The sequence below is a fragment of the Myodes glareolus genome, chromosome 22 (assembly GCF_982192425.1).
Source record: "Myodes glareolus chromosome 22, mMyoGla1.1, whole genome shotgun sequence".
Lineage (NCBI taxonomy): Eukaryota > Metazoa > Chordata > Mammalia > Rodentia > Cricetidae > Myodes > Myodes glareolus.
The window spans coordinates 2,131,578-2,149,186 of NC_142047.1; positions in this window are offsets into that span (position 1 = coordinate 2,131,578).

The window sequence follows — 17,609 nt, forward strand, 5'->3', positions numbered from 1 at the left end:
CAGGTCCCACAAATGTCGTTGAAATGCTTTCTAGCCAGAGTTTGCACTGGTGGCAAAGCCCAGGAAGCCATGTTATAAAATGGCATGGCTTTATTTGTTTATTTGTTTGCTTGTTTGTTTGTTTGTTTATTTATTTATTAAAAATTTCCTCCTCCCATTTTCCTCCCACTCCCCCTCCACCTCTCTCTCCAGTCCTAAGAGCAGTCAGAGTTCCCTGCCCTGTGGGAAGTCCAAGGTCCTCCCCACTCCATCCAGGTCTAGGAAGGTGAGCATCCAAACAGACTAGGTTCCCACAAAGCCAGTACATGCAGTAGGATCAAAACCCAGTGCCATTGTCCTTGGCTTCTCAGTCAGTCCTCATTGTCAGCCACATTCAGAGAGTCTGGTTTGATGACTTGCTCCTTCATTCCCAGTCCAGCTGGCCCTGGTGAGATCCCATTAGATCAGTCCCACCGTCACTGTGGGTGGATGCGACCCTCGAGGTCCTGACTTCCTTGCTCATGTTCTCCCTCCTTCTGCTCTTCATTTGGACCTTGGGAACTCAATCCAGTGGCATGGCTTTTTTTTGCAGCTGAATCAGGAAAATCTCTCAAAGGAGCTGTGATACTCCTCTAGAAAACAGCAAAAAACTGTGTTAAACTCTATTTTTTTTGTTCTAGAATTTCTTTTTAAGCCCTCTTAGGTTTTATGTGCAGTTAATAGACCATGTTGGGTACCACTCTGTAGTAAAGAGAGTGGAGACCCTTTTGTTCCATTCTACCCAGCTAGCTTACTCCCAAAATAATCACACAGAAATTGTATTAATTAAAACACTGCCTGGTCCATTAGCACTAGCCTCTTATTGGCTAACTCTCACATCTTGATCTAACCCATTTCTAATAATCTGTGTAGCACCACGAGGTCATGGCTTACCAGGAAAGATTCTAATCTATGTCTGTCTCAGGCCAGAGCTTCATGGTGTCTGCCTGACTCTGCTCTTCTTCCCAGAATCCAGTTCTGTCTTTCCTGCCTACCTTAGTTCTGCCCTATCAAAAGATCAAGGCAGTTTTTTTATTCAACCAATGAAAGCAACACATCCTACACCACTTGCTGTCTTCCAATCTCAGCTGAAAGTCACTTTAGCCCCTAACTCACAGGATGAGGGACAAGAGCTAATGATAGTACAATAAAATTGTACAGAGGTGGAGAACAAATGGAACTCAGAATTCAATGTGTGCTAAACTTTAACTATCATAGGGAGGAGAGTAGTTGTATGAATTATTTTTCTTTCTTTTCAAGTATCTGGCAAGATGCATCTTAAAGCAGAAGAACTTGTTTTGATGGGAATTACATGACAGCAGGAGAGTGAAGCTGGTCACACTGGGTCTGCAACCAGAAAACAGAGAACAGTGAGTGTGGGTGCTCAATTTTTCTTTCTCCTTTTTACTCTCCTGAGATCCCTAGCCCATAGAATACTATTGCCCACATTTGGAGTGAGGTTTCCTGGTTTTAAACTTTTATAGCAGCACCATCACAGACATAATTATTGGTGTGTTTCTTGATGATTCTGTATTGTCAAATGACAAAGAAGATTGATATTATTGATTGTAATGTGCTTGCTTCTTTCTGACTATGCAGCCTTGGGCCAACTGCTTAACCACTTTGACTAAGTTTCTATACACATGAGAGAGTGGTGATGCTCATAGAAGCACCCATCCCAAAGTTTTTACAAGACATAAGTATTTGATGCATTTAGAAATTATTTAGCAAACCCCAGTGCTATGATTGTTACCATTGTGACAACTTCTTACACACAGCCTTTTTGCATTATCTTGAAAGTGTGTGTTCTACCTTTTAGAGTTTATGCCACAGTCAAGTGGTCCTGTATTTTACAATACATTATTGATTTCTACCCATATTTCTATCAAAATCATACTTCTTTTATTTCTAGAACATTCCATTCTTTCTAAATCTAGCTATGGGAGACCTTAATTTTTTGCTGGGTGAACTTGTGTGTTCCACATGTTATAAGATAACAGCTTTGAAACTTGGGGATAACCTCCAATATTCCCAGGTTTATCCTATCTCAAGACTAAACACAAACATGTGGATATACTGTGGAATATACACCTAAGAGGGGAGTAGTAGCAACTAGCCTCCAGCCTAAACAAAAGACTTGGCTGTGTCCCAGGAAGTCATTAATTGGTGTTCAGATGGTTTCAGAGGGCTTCTTTGAACTTTCTATTATTGTGCCTCTGTGTATTTGGCTAAGATACCGCCACTCTATGATTTAACCTCACTGTGTCCTCTTCAAAAGACATGTTCATTAAAGGTTGATCGATTTACAAACCTAACTTCAAATTTCTTCATTTGAGAGAGCTGAGTTGTGACATGAATGATAAATATTCTGCATCACATTTTAAGCACTGGGCCAACCTCTTGGAGTCTAGTCAAAGAGAGGGAGGAGTGATACTATGAGCAAAGAGATCAAGACCATGATGGGGAAACCCACAGAAAAAGCTGACCTGAGCTAGTGGGAGCTCACTAATTCTGGACTGAAAGCTGGGGAACCTGCATAGGACTGAACTAGACCTTCTGACTGTGGATGACAATTGTGTGGTTTCAGTAGCTTATGGGACCATAGACATTGGGATCAGAATTTGTCCCTAGTGCATGAACTAGCTTTTTGGAGTTAATTCCATATGGAGGGATACCTTCCTCAGCCTAGATACAGGGGAGAAGGCTTTACTGACTCCCCATGGGAAGCCTTACCCTCTCTGAGGAGTGGATTGGGGCTGGGGAGAGGAGAAGGAAGAGGGGCAGTAAGGTGAACTGGTATTGGTATATTGAAGGCGTAAGTCACAAACAATCCCACACCAGTTTAGAATTATGATTAATAGAATGGTTATTTATTCAAAGGGGAAAAAACTTACAGATTACTGTCCCAGACAACAGCCCCTCTGCGTGATCAGGAAAGGAGTCTAGGAGCCAGAAGCGGAGCTGGAAGCCAGAGAGAGAGTGGAGGACAGCCACTGCTTTTTTTAAAGAGAGAGAGACCACGCCCCAATGGGCTAGTATCTCAGCGTTATTGGCTGAAGGAGCAGAAGGAGCTCCCTCAGCATCTCCCCCTTTTGTTTAAGTAAAAGAGTTCTAAGCCTACTATGAAATTATATACAATAAGTACAAACCTACAAAATTATATACAGTAAGTACAAATATCCTATTCTAACTAGCTTAAGTCTTGTATAATAAATAACTTGGCCAAGTCATGAGAAGAAAGTAGCTACATTTATATGATCTTCAACCCCATCGAAGATCTGAGAAGGGAAATAAGGTTACCTGAGTAATTAGGAAGCTCAATCAAACAACTTCCAGAACATGTAACAAACCACAGAGACAGCTGGCTACCTGGGCAACCACTCAAAGTCACGTTTGCAGCGTTGAAGCAACCAACTTTGGCTAAGGCCTAATGTAACTGACATACCATTTTCAAAGGCAAGAAACTTTTCAAAACTATCTTACCCTGCCTTGTCAGGATATGACAGTCCTGTTTTATCCATTTATGGATACTCTGTAACTCTGTCAGTACTTGAGGTATAGGCATTTCTTTACCCAAAGGCCAGTTCTACCAAAAAGAAAGGATCCAGGTGGAGTGTCTTTGGTGCTCAACATTCTCTCAGGAATAGATCAGAGTTGCTAGGAGCGATTATGTCTCACTACCACAGAACTCTGAGTTAGATTAAAGGCCATTTTATACAGCTTTTTGAAGAGGTTGAAGATTATCTATCTATACTAAATAAAATAAAAGAATAAAATAAAATAAAAGAATAAAAATAGTGTTTTAAAAAAGAAAAAAGGAATTCTTGAGCTTATTCTGTTCTTCAAGTTTGCTTCAACTGCTAACTCTACCAAGAAAACTAGTTCTTCCATTCCCTCCAAAATTTGTAAACTAATATTTCCCCAACCTCCTTGAGTTTTGTAAATACACAACCATCACTTTATTACTGTGGGAACTCAATAATCTAAAGGACAAAATCTGATCCTAATACTTAGAAACACTGACACAAATATTTGCCATGAATAAAGAGACAGAAATTGTTTAAGGACAGCCAAAATCAAGTGTGATTTCTTCCTAAGACATCATGCCATATCCCTCCAAACAAACCCTCTCACTCACCTGCCTCCTTAGGGCCCCAAGGTTGGTGGAATTCCTTTCTAAAACTACCATTAGCTAGCAGCTACTTTGAATAGATGAAAGTGATGAGGAATTCTTTGATAATCCAGAGTGGAGAAAATTTGAGAGGTGAACTAAGAAGATAGTCATAGGCCCCATAATTCACTATTCTCTTCCCCTGTGCTGACTTTAAAGAAAACACTATTGAGATATTTGTTAAGTACATAAGAGATTGGAGAGGGGTGGTTATGATAGAATAAATTTTCAGGACCCCTCAAGAGGAAATGTCCATAAAAGCCTTAAAAATTCATAATTACAGGATTCTGAATCAAATCCATCAATGACCAGAAATAGGACTCCACCTAGATGCTTTCCAAACATCTTAAAAGAACCTGTCTGCCATTCACCTGCTCCCTGCTCTTACTCTTTCCCTCTCCGTCACTGCTCTTTCCCTCCACTATAACTCAGACAAGATAGAGTCTCAGTCTTTCAGAAGTGGTGCTTGGTTCTGTTCCCACCTGGAATTCACAATGGGAAGTCATCTAGTCTCCTACACATCTCTAGGTGGTGCCACTTCACTCTCAAATGCACAGAGCAGTTATCCTTGTCCACCCACAGGACACAGTAGATCTAGTTCCTAGAGAGGAAGAAGGATGCTGAATGAACAATCTCTCATGTATATCCTAAGAATAGCCTGCTGCTTAGCATGTATCCTGCATCCTGCTCTCCCTTGTGTCTATTACTAAAACTGAACTCCTTTCATCTTCTAGTTTCCTTGAAGATACTTAACTTTAAAGTCTGAACTGAAACCACCAATCCTTGCTTAAAATGTTTTCATGGACTTCCAAATACTCTGGGACATTAAAATGCTATACAGGAAACTCAAGGTCATTGCCTACTTACTTACCACCACATCTGAAGTACCCTCTAGATCATTCAACTGGTCTTACTTTCTTTCAGGTTTCGGGAACTGTTGGTCTCTTTGGTAGAGCATTATCTGGGAATCCCCTCCTAGTTTTTATTTCTGATGAGGCATCTGTCCTTAAGGAAAATCTGGATTCTCTGACCCCCTGGAATAATGTTTCTTTTACATATAATCAATCCCCATTTGTCATGCTAGATTCATTTGTGTGATCAACTAACTAGTAATAAGAGTATAATTTAGACTGGTAACTGCTATAGAGATTTGCATTGGTATGAATATTGTTTTATTGATACAAATTTAAGGTCAATTTTGTTATATGTATATTTATGTTCTTGAATAAGGTATTGAGTTTGTGCAGCTTATTTAAAAATGTAATGTATAATTAATAAATACTGTTAGTAGATAGTCATCTATAATAGTTAAGCTTGTAGTTAAGTTTTCAAGATGTACAGAGATGTATTTCAGATGGATAGTTATTCTTCAAACCTTTCAAACAACTGATGGAATATTGATGCGGGAGAATTGTCTGTATTCTGTCAATCATATTTTAATAAAATGCTGATTGGCCAGGCAGGCAGTATAGGCAGGAAAGCCAGACAGGAAGTAGGGGTGGAGCAAAGAGACTGGGAGTATTCTGGAAGCAGAAGCTCTCTCTCAGCCATTCCTGTCCAGACCACCGAAGAGGCAACATGTAAGCTGTCACACTGAGAAAGGTACTGAGCCCATGCGGCTAACATAGATGAGAATAATGGGTTAATATAAGTTATAAGAGTTAACAAGAAGCCTGACCTAATGGACCAATCAGTTTATAACCTTATGGAGTCTTGTGTGTGATTTTCTTTGTTGCTTGCCGGCTGTTGGGGTACTGGGAGGGACAGAAACCCCAACAAGCCAGCCCTCATACTACATATGGCGCCCAGACGTGGCTAACTGAATCCACAGAAAGCTTGAGAAAGCTTGGGAAAGAATAAAGCATGTTTTCTTGGTAGCAGCAATTTCTCAGGTCTGCTCTGCTTGCTAGAGGCAAGCAAATGCTCTTAGATGCTTCCTGACTCAGCTTAGCTGCAAAACCTTGCAGCTCTTTTAAGAGGTCCTGCCATGAAACACTTAAACTGTGTTGATGAAAAGCTGAATGCACGCTTTTCAGTTTTCAGTTGTAGCAGGAAAAAAGCTGCGCTGTTTTAAAATGCTGGCTTTCTGGGCTGTCCTGCCAGGGCAAACTCTGATTCTTTCAGGCAGGCAGTCCGACTGAGTGTGGTATGTGAGCACAATGCTGCAGCTTGCTTGCTAGCAAGGACCTTGAAATGCCATAGAGTTGTGGCAGTGAACACAACTCTGGCTGGTACCTCTGCCTTGAGGCTGGAAAGCTAAGAAATGGACTAATTCCAGCTGTAAAAGCCACAGCTTTAGTCCTCTCCTTCAAGACTCATGTGGTCAGAAAAAGAGAGATATACAGTAAAGAGAGATTCAAAGACGAAGAAAACCTCTAAATGGTTTATAGTGTGTTAAAAATAAATGCAGGATAAAAGTTAAAGTTCTTAAAGTTAAAAGGAAAGAAAGAGAGTAGTTGGGTGTGGTGGTACACACCTTTAATCCCAATGCCTGGGAGGCAGAGGCATATTGACCTCTGTGACTTCAAGGGGTAGAGGTAGATTGACCTCTGTGACCTCAAGGTGTGGTAGTACACGCCTTTAATCCCAATGCCTGGGAGGCAGAGACAGAGCTCTGTGAGTTCAAGGTGTGGTAGCATACACCTTTAATCCCAGCACTGGGGAGGCAGAGACAGGAGGATCTCTGTGAGTTCAAAGACAGCCTGGTCTACAGTGTTATTCCAGGACAAAGATATACAAAGATCCTGTCTCAAAAAGTAAAAGTAAAAATAAAAGAAATAGAGGTTAAAATAAAGCCACATAAAGATGGAAAATGCACAGAGAATCTTCATACTGTATGCTATTATGCTCTCTTTAAATTGTTTGATTGCTGAGGAAGGAGCAACAACTGCTAAAAGACTTTTGTTTATAAATGCTGCTGAACTAACCCAAGATAGGAATTTTGAAAATACCTTGGCTTCAAAACTGAAGTCAAAAGGTATGTTACTTTGGAGAAGAGATTTTGCTTTTGTTTCCACAGAAAACGAGAGACTCTGGATTTATTCAGAGTTAAGAATAATCACCTTTGACCAAGGGAGGCCACCTGAAAAATCTCTTATAGGAACAGATGGCCCAGATGACAGAGGTCTACATCCAGAACTGATCCAAGACTGCTGCCTGAGATGATCGAGACTCACAGGATACTCCAGTCATGACTTGATGATAATTCTAAATTTTCTTTAGGTCCCTATAAGATCATCAGCGCCCCCAACCAGCAGGAAGTAGCCTGAAATACTACGCCCACATTCCCAACAAATGGACTGTGGGTATTTTCCTTTGTTAAAAAAAAAAAAAGAGGGAAATGATGCGGGAGAATTGTCTGTATTCTGTCAATCATATTTTAATAAAATGCTGATTGGCCAGGCAGGCAGTATAGGCAGGAAAGCCAGACAGGAAGTAGGGGTGGAGCAAAGAGACTGGGAGTATTCTGGAAGCAGAAGCTCTCTCTCAGCCATTCCTGTCCAGACCACCGAAGAGGCAACATGTAAGCTGTCACACTGAGAAAGGTACTGAGCCCATGCGGCTAACATAGATGAGAATAATGGGTTAATATAAGTTATAAGAGTTAACAAGAAGCCTGACCTAATGGACCAATCAGTTTATAACCTTATGGAGTCTTGTGTGTGATTTTCTTTGTTGCTTGCCGGCTGTTGGGGTACTGGGAGGGACAGAAACCCCAACAAGCCAGCCCTCATACTACAGAATATGGCATTTAAAATATTTTAAAAAATTTTAAAGAATTTTCATGACAATGAAACACATTTACTCCTGGCAGCACCAATTACTTCAAGAGGAAGATGGATATTGAAGAGATTCCTTATGGAGTTTTCTAGCCGTTTGGACAAGAAACTGTTCTTGCCTGGACTACTTGATGTTATCTTCTATAAACTGAACTTGTAGGACCCACAGAAAAATGACTGCTGAAACTGCCTAAATGTGAAACAGTCCTTCAGGGTTTCTGTTTTTTGAAATAGTCTGTCAGACATTCTGCAGAACACAGAAAAGTGACTATATTGACAAACTGCCAATATAGATGAAACTGTTTTTGAAATTTCCTGCTACATGGAAAAGTCTGTCTATAGGTTGAAGATGGGTGCCCCAGCAATACAGAAAAACTTTGGGTGACTGTCCAGGCAGTGAAATGTCTCTGTCATTTCTAGAATTTTCAAAGTTGCTCACATGCATTTCCTGTTTTTGTAGCCTGTTTTTGTAGGTAATATTATATCCTTCTGGAGTCTTTGGTGGAGTTGAAGAGTAGATAGTTGAAGTTTTACTTAGTTATGGTAAAAGAGTAGATATAAATATTGTAACTGTAATTCTTGCTTGATAACTATTGTTATATGTAATTTTACTTTGTTATAGTTAAAATCTCCCTTTTTACTTAGACTGAAAAGAAAAGATGATGTGGGAACTCCTTATGTATATGTGTTGTTTTTATTAGTTAATGAATAAAGAAGCTTCTTTGGCTTGTGATAGGGAAGAATAGAGCTAGGCAGGAAAACTAAACTGAATGCTGGGAGAGAGCAGATGGAGACAGGGAGAAGTAACATAGCCCCTGCCAGGGACAGACACACTGGAACCTTGCAAGTAAGCCACAGTCACAATGTGATGCAAAGGTTAATAGAAATAGGTTAATATAAGATATAGGAGTAAGCAAGAAATAAACTTAATCTATTGGCCAAATATTATTGAAAACAGTGTAGTTTCAGAGTGATTATTTAGGGTGTAAATAGCAGGGAACAAATGAGAAGTCTCTGCCAACAGGGTACTTATCTCAGAGTATGCTTGCCAAGAAACCTTGGGTTTGATTCCCAGCATCACAAAAACTAAGCATAGTAGTACATGCCTAAATCCTAATACTTGGAAGGTATAAAAGTAGGATTGAGTGTTTAAGATCTTCTTTGGCTATGTAGTGAGATTAAGTACAGCCTGGACTATATGAGAGTCTTTATCCTAGATATAGATAGATAGATAGATAGATAGATAGATAGATAGATAGATAGATAGATAGATAGACAGACAGACAAGACATATTTGAACTCCTTATCCCTGTGTCCTTCCACCTGCTACAAGTTTCAAATGACAGGGACAATGTTTTAGCTTTAATTCCAACTCTACCCTTTGAACAACCTGATGCTTCATCATGTTCACTCAGAAATTACTGACAAATGGGTGAAATGTCGGGTGCTAGCAAACTGAATAACAGAGTTACCCTGGGAATACAGTTGTCCCTACCAGAAAAAAACTTTCCTCATGCTTTTTCTGATTATTTCCAGTCTCATGACAGTGGGGAGGCTGCCTATCTTTGTTCATTTTACCTATGAGCAAACAGCCTGGTTGACTAGTACCCTACCTGTAATGCCTACACATCTCCCTGTGAGCTCTGGTCTTTTTCCTGGAACTTCTATGTCCCTAATGTCCCTGACTCCCCTAGTACTTCCATACCTATCTATCTAGCTCAAGAGCAGAAAGGTTACAGCAAAGTAACTTTACTGTCAGTCAGAATTTTATCTCAGAAGTATACTCTGTCACCCTGTTATGCTTACTTTTCTAAGTCTCAGATGTCTACTTTGTAAAGTCAAAATGATACTTCCTTTTCACCCAGTGTGGAGGCATGTACCTCTAACATTCAGGAGGCAGAGACAGACTGATCTCTTTAGTTCAAGGTTAGCCTAGTCTATATTGTGAAAGAAAGTCTATATTTGAAAGAAAGAGAAAGAAAGAAATAGAGAGAGAGAGAAAGAAAGAAAGAAAGAAAGAAAGAAAGAAAGAAAGAAAGAAAGAAAGGGAGAGAAGGCGAGAAGGAGAGGGGAAGGGATGGAGGGAGGGAGGAAGGCATGGAGGGACAGAGGGACCGAGGAAAGAAGGGTGGGAAGGAAGGAGGAAAGGAGGAAAAACGAAAGGAAGGAAAGAAGGAAGGAAGAAAAGAGAGAAAGAGAGAGAGAGAGAGAGAAGAGGGAGGGAGAGAGGGAGGAAGAGTCCTTATTATGGATCTTCTTGGAATTATATATATGAACAGGAATTCAATACCAATCTAGTGGGTTCTTAATAAAACGGGTTTTTCCCAGAGTGACAATTTAGGCTCCTTATCTAGAAGCTAATGTAAACTGCTACAGTGAAGGATTCTGGAAACAGAGAGAACTGGGTCAAGCTCAGACTCCTTCATATGCTGGCTGCGTAACCTTAGGAAAAACACTGGTTCTGTCTGTCTCTTCCTCAATTTCTCATTCTCTAAAGCTAGGTTCATAAAGGAACCAACCTTCCAGGATAAGAAAGAGAATAAAGGAGACAATCCTGCCAAGGTCTTCACTCACAATCCCTCAACAATGGCTCTTGTAATTGCCACCCTTATTGTCTTATTGCCTTCAAAGGATCCACAGTATCCAGAGTTAGCAGACATAAAGTGATGGTAAACAACGGCATGGCTGCTCATACTACCTTCTTAGTGTGACCAGAATATCATGGAAACCTAAAGATTCCTCTCCAAGGGTCAGCTTCTGTCTACATCCATGACTGCCTCTACTTCGTATAGCTGACCTTCTGCCTCAGCACCTCTGTGTACATGTATTATGGTGAATATACACACACATCCTGGAATTTGTATGAGCACTTGGACTCAGCCCTCAATTATTTATCTACAGCTTATAGGGTCCCAAAGAAAAGGAGATATGGAAGGGAGAAAGATCCCTAAGGGCTGATTGCAGTATTGTAAAACAACCTTTTCTCACCTCTCCCACATCACTATCATCTCTGAGGGAAGTGGGGTGTTTGGAAGTATCAAGAGAATCTGTTTCCAAGAATGGCAAGGCAATTTATACTTTATTCACAACTCCTCAGTAAAGCTTTTGGATTCCTGAATATTTGCAAAGCCTTCTTCTTGTCCTTCACTTTCAAATGATGCAATAAAAAGTAGAGAAAGCTTATAACCACAGTGTGATCAGAGTATCTTTCCCTTTCCCATTTGATCTAGTGGAATTTAGAAGGAAGTTATTGTGAATGGAGTGGACAAAAGCACCTTGAACTAAGCAATGAAAATTTGACTTCAGACTCCATTTTTACCTGTAGAATGATACTAGGGGAGCTAGGAACTTTCCAATGACTATCCAACTTCCTATTTAAAGAACAGAAATAGTTTATTATGCTCCTTAGTTCTCTAAGATATTATGACTGTTCCTAACAACAGGAAGAACAAATGAATCTGATGGATTGAACTGAAAGATGAACATTCTATATTAGTTTACAGTGATGGGATACACAAGGAAAGTGCATAATCTTTGACTTTTGATTAATGAAAAATTGTAACTGTAACTTGGCAAGGGTGTGTTTATGACTTTGTGCTTTTAAATTTCTTTGGCCCCTGCTCAGGGCTGCCAGACAAAACGAGTGTCCCAACTCTGCTTATGTGATGATTTATTGAAGACTTTGAGACCCATCAGTCCTGTCTCTCTCCTTCCTCACAGTATGCAACAGACAAGGTGGAACAATTGCTTGGAAAAACAAAGGATTATAAGTGAAAGATACCTATGCTAGAAAGATCTATAGAGTCTCTAACTTACCGATGCTATATATAAAACCAAAAGGGTATATAACATGTCCAGTAACATCTCTGTTGCTAGAACCATATCCAGAAATCTGAGGTCTTGCTGGCAGAATTTCTATGGAATTCTTAAATCCCATAGATGATATTTTACACATATACACCTCTTTGCAATATACACACATATATACCTCCTTGAAATATCCCCATGAGCTAATGCATTGAAAACTTAGTACCCAGCTGGTGGAGCTATTTTAGAAAGTGGTAGAAATTTGGGACATGGGGTCTAGCTGAAGGAAGTAAGTCATAGAGGCATCTCTTTGATGGAAATATCTTGCTCCTGTGCCTTCCTGTTATTCTTTATCCTGTCTGCCATAAGGTAAGGAAGCTCATCCCTCACATACCCCTGCTGCCACAAGTTCATCCCAGCATGGGGGCAGGCAACCATGACTGAGCCCTCCCTTAGGCTGTTTTCTCATTACAATATTCTCTCTGATATTTTATAAAAGCTATAAAAAGTTGTCATACAACTCTTTGAGGGTTCTGTTAAAGAAAATAAGTAAGAATGTGTGCTCCCCAATCAGTAAGAATATCTTAGCTTTTTTTCCCTGTTGCTCTGATAAAATACTCTGACAAAGGGAGAAGGGGTTCATTTGGTTTTCAGTTGAAGGTTATGGTTTATTACAACAGATGTGTGATGGGTTCAAGCTTGAGATAACTGGCCATACTACATCCACAGTCAAGAATGGAGAAGTGGATTGATGTGAAGATGCTAATGCTCAGCTTGCTCTCTCCACCCTCACACCACTCAGGGTCCCAAGCTAAAGAAATGGTGTAGGTACACAGGTCTTTCCCCCTTTTGCTCGAGCATTCTTCCTCTGCTTCCTGGTTTCTCTGCTCCACTGCACCAGCCTGAGGGTGTAGCTTAGAGAGAACTCACCCTCTCCTGTTATGGTAAATTCACCTACAGCCCGAGGGTATAGCTTAGAGAGAACTCTCCTTCTTCTGTTATGGTAATTCCACCTGCAAGCAAGGCTCCTGCCTGCAGCTGCTCTCTGACCCTGGCCGTGGCCACCTGACTTCCTCCTTCCCTGATCAGCTGTTCTCTGACCTTGGGCGCAGCTGCCTGACTTTTTCTTGCCTGTTCCTGATGGGGGGGCTGTTTTCTTTCTGCCCCACAGTATATATACCCGACTTATGTTTAATAAAGTTGCCATTTGCCATTTGCTCTTTAGTGAATGAGCTGGTCTCCTGTGTCTGTGTGTTTCAACCCTTAGGATATTAATCCATTCTCGTGGGCTCGGTTCGGGAAAGCGCACGCTTTCTTTTTTCGAGGTCTGGGTGTTCACAGAAAAGTGCAGACTACAAAATGGAGTCACCCATAGTTGGCAGATCTTCTGTATTATTATAATGTAATTATGATAATTCATAACAGACATCCCCAGAGGCTTTTCTTCCATGTGATTCTAGATTGTATCAAATTGACAACTAAAATTAAATATTACAACTCCTAAGAATGACACATGTTGACATAGACTTTCTCTGTACTGAACACTAATTTGTCAAATTGTAGCTTTCTGGCTTTATTTTTCCTTCCACTATCAATATATCTCCAATACAAGGTAATACTGGATACTTAAATCACAACAGGACCCAGTTTCATCTTCAGGCTCACAGTGCAAAACTATTAGGCACGGCAGGTATCTAGATGTCTCCTGGAGTCTGTGCTATGTCAACACAATCAACAATGCCATAATCACACATGGCAGTAGGTGACCACATCCATTCTTCTAATCACAAATCAAATATTCTTCATCTTGATTTTTTGTTTGCAATATTAAAAAAAAAAGTCTCTCAGTTTGCTAAGCCTAGGGCTAATTAGCCAAGTGGCCAATTAGCTATCAGTCCCCATAATTATAAAACCACATTAGCTTCAAAGGGATGCTATAGATACCTGCAAGTTGGAAGAAAAACACAACAAGTAATATGGGGTGTATAGAACATCTGCTCCCACATCCCCTTGGAGACCAGAGCAGCTGTACTTGACATTTCTGCTTTTCAATCCAGATTCTTAGTCTTGAGAAAGAATCTGGCTTCAGGAGGAAATAAAAAGACAATATTTAAGGGGTGGAATTGGGGGTAGGTGGGTTGCAAGTCCAATTGAATGCCTAGAGACCATTCCTAAGCACCATGATTTTTATCCTTTCAGCAGAATGTTGAATTTTTAATTGTAGCTATTTCATGACATCAACAGAACTCCCTTGTGCTAGGTGACTCCAGAAATGAATTAAAGGCAAGAGTGTGACTTAGCATGACTTAAAGATTTAGAAACAGTCAACATGGGAAAGTGGGCAATACTTTTTATCGTCCTGTGTGTATATTTTTATCTTTGAAAAATTATAACTAACCACAAAACAAAAATAAACCCCACAAAGTTCTGACTTCCTCCCAGGATGCATTTGTTGAAATAATAAAAAAGCAAATTATTTATAAATGCACTTTTTATCACTGCTCTTCTTCCTTTGTAAGGAAGAAGTCAGCCTGTGTGTTGAATATTGGACCCCACAACAAGTGGATGCTAGAAAGCTTACATTCACTCAAAAGAATGTTGTTACATTTTCAGAAGAAAATAGGACAGGGAAAGGAGCTTGGCCAATATGACTTGGTAATCTGCTGAGAGAGACATTGCAATAAACTCCAAGTTCCTAAGCTATGATTGTCATTTTATTTTCTATCTGCCTTTTTAGTGATTTAACCAGAGTTTTTCCCAAAGCTTCAATGGATGTCTGGCCCCTTTATCCAACCTTCTGGAAGAAATTTCTGGTCTTCTGACTGGCAGAAAGTCCCTCTGTTCCTCTATATGTTTTATTGCTTTCACACTGCACAAACACCTGCTTTACATATTGGCTTCCTGAGACTTGGCTCTCAGCTCTGGCATTCTGAGGAAAAGCACATTTGCTTGCCCAGAGCCCAACTTGCCTATGCTTATTAGGATGTTTCTAGATGGAGGTCTGAGCCAAATTACCCTATGTTTATCATATAACACCTTTGTGTGGAGCCCCAGGACAATAGACATCAGCAAGAAACAGTTGTGACACTGGGTAGACTTGTCATGGGCCAGATTCACAGCAGCTACTGAACAAGGGAGGCTTCTGGGTAATTTGTGTTGGCACTTACCCTGTCACACCACTTGGATAGCTCTTTAAAACCACCTTCAGCTTTGTCCTCTCCGAAACTGCACATCCAGATAGAAGGTAAAATACATTTGTATTGCTTTCTTTGATATACTTCAATGGTTCAGTGGAAGTCATTAGACCTTCCTGATGGGAACATTTCCTGTCCCATACCCCACAAGACCCTCTTCTATCTCAACACCCTGTTGTAGTTTCTTCTTAACATGAGTCACTCTCTGAAAAATTCTCTGGGGTTTAATAACAGGAGCAAAATTACAGTTATGAAGTAGCAATGAAATAATTTTATGATTGGAGATCACCACAGCCTGAGGAACTCTACTGAATGGTCATAGTATTAGAAAGGTTGATAACAGCTGGTCTAGTCCCATGGGATAATTGCTATATCTATGCCTTAGTTTAACATCAGGAGAAGGCGCACGATAATAATATCTGCTGATGTGCTTGACATGAAAATCAAGTTATCTCAGCAATGTCACTTTGGGCTGATCATCAAGAGTCCCACAAATGTCAGACATTGTTATTTGTTTTCATGTTAGACTTCACAATTTCCTGTCTCTTGTAATTTCTATGAAAATATAAAACCACAACAGCCCTATATATCTCTGTCCCCAAAAGCCCACAAAAAATCTTGATGTGTTGCTGGTACCTCAAATCTGTTGGATAAATAAGGGAATGCATAACCCTCCTGAATGTTCTTTCCACCTCCACCTCCATCCTCTCTATTCTGTTCTTTTATTTTTCTTTTTTTAGTGATTTATTATGTTTTTTTACATCCCAATGGCAGTTTCCCCTCCCTTCTCTCTTTCCAGTTCCCCTCCTTCCCCTCAGCCCTCTTCTCACATCCACTCCTCCTCTGTTTTTACTCAGAAAATTGGAGGCTTCCCATGGATATCAGCCAGCCATGGTATATCAAGTTGCATTAAAATTAGGTACCTATACTCATACTAAATCTAGACAAACTGACCTAGTATGAGTAATAGGTTCCTGAGAGCCGGCAAAAGAGTTAGAGACAGCCCCTGCTCCTACTTTTAGGAGTCCCAGGAGAAGACCAAGTTACACAGCTATGTGCAGAGGACCTAGATCAGTCCCATGCAGGCTCCCTGGTTCTTGGTCCAGTCTCTGTAAGCACCTATGAGCCCAAGGTTAGTTAACTCTGAGGGGTTTTCTTGTTGTGTTCTTGACTCCTTCTGGTTCCTGCAATCCTTCCTCCCCATTTTCCACAGGCAAAAGCTGAGTTCTACCTAATGCTTGACTGTGGGTCTCTGCATCTGTTTCCATCAGTTGCTGGGTGAACACTCTCTGATAATAATTTGGTTAGGCATCAATATATGAGTATAGCAGACTATAATTAGGAATCATTTCATTGACTTTTTGCTGGTCCTGTTTGGTTCTATTCTAGGTCTCTGGGATATCTAAACTTTGGGTCCTAGTGCTTCAGACAGTGTCAGAGTGGGCTCTCTTTCATGACATGGATCTGAGGCTGGACAAATGATTGGTCAGTTACTCCCACATTTTTTTGCAACACCTTTACCCCAGCACATCTTCTAGGCAGAAAAAATTGTAGGTCAAAGGTTATATGGTTGGGTTGGTGTCCCAATCCATCTATTGGAAGTCTTGCCTGGTTACAGAGATGACCAGTTCAGGCTATGTATTCCCTATTGCTAGTCATCTTAGCTAGGGTGATCCTTGTAGATCCCTGGGAGTTTCCATTGTACTACATTTCTACCATGACACAAAATATTTCCCTTTTCCACTCATCTCTTCCATCACTCTTTCCTTTCACCCTGCCCCCTAACATAATCCCTCCTGTTTCCATCCCCACGCTCCCCCAGTTCACCATCAAAATCTGTTCTATTTTCCTTTACATGGAGATCCAAATGCCCCCCTAGAGACCTCCTTATTACTCAGCTTCCTGGGTCTGTGAATTGTAACATTATTATCCTTTACTTTATAACTAACATCCACTTATAAGTGATTACAGACTATGCTTGTCTTTATGGATCTAGGTTACATCACCCAGAATGATTTTTTCTTGTTCCTTCTATTTACCTACAAATTTCATGGTTTTTAACACCTAAATAGCAATCCAGTGTGTAAATATACCATGTTTTCTTTATCTATTCACCTGATGAGGGGCATCTAGGTTGTTTCCAGTTTCTGGCTATTATGATTAAAGTTTCCACGAACATAAACTGAGAAAGTATCCTTGTGATATGAAAGAGCATACATTGGGTAAATGGCCAAGAGTGGCCATTCTACCTGAATCTTAAGGTAGAATGATTCCCCATTTTCTAAAAAGCTACTATATTGATTTCAAAGTGACCTTACAAGTTTGCACTCCCACCAGCAATGGAGGAGTGTTCACCCTGTTCCACATCCTTGCCAGCATGAGATGTCATTTGTGTTTTTGACTTAGTCATCTTAACAAATGTAAAATGAAATCTCAGAGTTATTTTGATTTTCTTCTCACTAATGGTTAAGGATGTTGAACATTTCTTTAAGTGTTTAACAGCAATTTGAAATTCTTCTGTGGAAAATTCTGTGTTTAGATCTGCATTCCTTTTTTTTTTTTTTACTGGATTATATGGTTTTTTGATGTTTAGTTTCTTGGGTGCTTCACATATTTTAGAAATCATGCCCCTGTCAGATG